This window comes from Castor canadensis, chromosome 3, assembly GCF_047511655.1.
Source record: "Castor canadensis chromosome 3, mCasCan1.hap1v2, whole genome shotgun sequence".
NCBI classification, from domain to species: Eukaryota; Metazoa; Chordata; class Mammalia; order Rodentia; family Castoridae; genus Castor; species Castor canadensis.
In genome coordinates, this window is record NC_133388.1 from 45,055,317 (window position 1) to 45,058,106 (window position 2,790).

The 2,790-nt window shown below is 39.6% G+C and overlaps 1 pseudogene; it reads left to right on the forward strand.

Moving 5' to 3' along the window:
• Positions 1 to 285: 285 nt before the first annotated feature.
• LOC109701862 (SUMO-conjugating enzyme UBC9 pseudogene) lies at positions 286 to 906 on the forward strand (annotated as a pseudogene).
• Positions 907 to 2,790: the final 1,884 nt, after the last annotated feature.

Genomic DNA, 2,790 nt, shown 5'->3' on the forward strand with positions numbered 1-2,790 from the left:
ATAAACAATAATAGGAAGGAACAAGGGTTTTTGCTGGTTGAGCTAAGGATAGCTATACAGGGAGTTGACTCACATTAATTTCCTGTGCGTGGGTGTTACCTTCTAGGTTAATTCTTTTTGATCTACCCTTTTCTCTAGTTCCTGGTCCCCTTTTCCTATTGGCCTCAGTTGCTTTAAGGTATCTGCTTTAGTTTCTCTGCATTGAGGGCAACAAATGCTAGCTAATTTTTTAGGTGTCTTACCTATCCTCATTTCTCCCTTGTGTGCTCTCGCTTTTATCATGTGCTCATAGTCCAATCCCCTTGTTGTGTTTACCCTTGATCTAATGTCCACATATGAGGGAGAACATACGATTTTTGGTCTTTTGGGCACTATGGGCGCGGAGGGAAGTCCCGAGACAAAGGAGCGCTGCAGCCTCCCAGGGACTTAGACTATGTCAGGGATCGCCCTCAGCAGACTCACCCAGGAGAGAAAGGCTTGGAGAAAAGACCACCCGTTTGGCTTTGTGGCTGTCCCAACAAAGAATCCCGACGGCACTATGAACCTGATGAACTGGCTGTGTGCCATCCCTGAAGAGAAGGGGATTTCATGGGAAGGAGGCTTGTTCAAACTGCGGATGCTTTGAAAGATGATTATCCACCCTCACCACCAAATGTAATTTGAGCCACCATTTCATCCAAATGTACACCCTTTGGGTACAGTGTGCCTGTCCATTCTGGAGGAAGACAAAAGACCAGAGGCCGGCCATCATGATCAAACAGATCTTATTAGGAATACAGGAACTTCTAAATGAACCAAGTATCCAAAACGCAGCTCAAGCAGAGACCCAAATGATTTACTGCCAAAACAGAGTGGATATATGAGAAAAGGGCTCGAGCACAAGCCAAGAAGTTTGTGCCCTCATAAGCAGCAACTCTGTGGCACAGCAAAAAGGAAGGGATTGGTTGGGCAAGAACTTGTTTACAACCTTTTTCAAATCTAAGTCGCTCGGTATGATTACTAGTCCTAGTCACCTGGGAGAGTTGGGCGGCGCCATTTTCCATTCCACTGACACACAGTTCTCACTTGGCTGAATTGGCCCAATTTTTCATACAGAGTCTCTTCCTTCAGTCTTTTGTATTTTTGATTGTTATGTAAAACTTGCTTTTATTTTAATATTGATGTCAGTTTTTCAACTGCTGTAAAATGATAAACGTTTATACTTGTATAAGCCCCTAGGAGCTAGTTCCTTCCTCACACCCTTCAGTGCTCTCTGTAGCCTCTAGCTGGATACATGGAAAACGACCACACTTGCTCTTCCCTCCCCAACTCATTCTCTTCAAGACCTGGGCTGTTGCCATGTGCCTCGAATCCACAAAGTAAGCCAGCGTCTCCATTCTGCACCTCTTCCTTTGTGTTTATATGGCGTTTGGTCTGTGTTGCTGTTTAGAGTAAATAAACTTTATATAAAAAAATTATTGGTATTTTGATACGAATTACATGGATTCTATAGATCACTTTAGATAGTACAGACATACTAACAATATCAACTCTTCTGAAACATGAATTTGAGTGTGTTTCAACTTATTTATGTGTTCTGTAATTCCTTTCAGCAATGTTTAATCATTTTCAGTGTATAAGACTTTTGTGTAATCTCTTTGGTTAAGTTAACTCCCAAGTATTTTATCCTTTCTGATGGAGTTTCCTTAATTTCCTTTCTGATTATTCATTGTTAGTGTATAAAAACATATCTGATGCTTTCATATTGAATTTGTATCCTGCTACTTTGCTGAATTCCTTTAATAGTCCTTACAGGGGCTGTGTGTGTGTGTGTGTGTGTGTACTATTTTAAGTTTTTCTGCATATAAAATCATCATCTGTGAATAGAGATAATTTTACTTCTTTTTTTCTAATTTGGATGCTTTCATTTATTTATTTTTAAATCTAATTGCTTTGGTACTATGTTGAACAGAAGTGGTGAAACAGGCATCCTTACTTTGTTCTTGGTCTTGGAGGAAACACTTCCAGTCTGTCACCACTGAGCATGATGATCCCTATTGGTTTTCATAATGCCTTTTATTGTTTTGAAGTTTTTTCATGCTGTTCCTAGTTTGTTTAGTGGGTTTTTTTTTTTTAATTTTTAGTAGTAGTGCTAGGGTTTGAACTCAGAGCCTTGTGCTTGCTAGGCAGGTGCTCTACCACTTGAGTCACCCTGCCAATCCTTTTTGCATTGGTTATTTTTGAAATAGGGTCTTGTTTTATATCCAGGCTGGTTTATGCTTCCTCACACTGCTGGGATGACAGACATGTACCTCCACACCCAGCCATTGATGGAGATGGGTTCTCAAACACTTTTTGCCAGGGCTGGCCTTGAACTGCAATCCTCCCAATCTCTGCCTCCTAATTAGCTAGATTTCAGACTCGAACCACTGAACCTAGCTTTTTAAATGTTTTTTTAAATCATGAAAGAGTTTTGAATTTTTTCAAAAGTTTTTTCTACATTAATTGTGATGATTGTGTAGTTTTTGTCTTGCATTCTATTAATGAGGTATGTTACATTGAGTTGTCCTGTGTTGAACCATCTTTGCATTCCAGGAATAAATCCCACTTGATTGTGGTATGTAATCTTTCTAAATTTGCTGATGAATTTGGCTTGCTACTATTTTGTTGATGAGTTTTGCATGTTCATAAGAGATATTGGTCAATAGCGTCTTTGGCTTTTGTATCAGGGTGATTCTGCTCTTATAAAATGAGTTAGGAAATGCTCTTTTCTCTTCCAGTTTTTGGGAAAGCTTGAGAAAGATTGGTGTT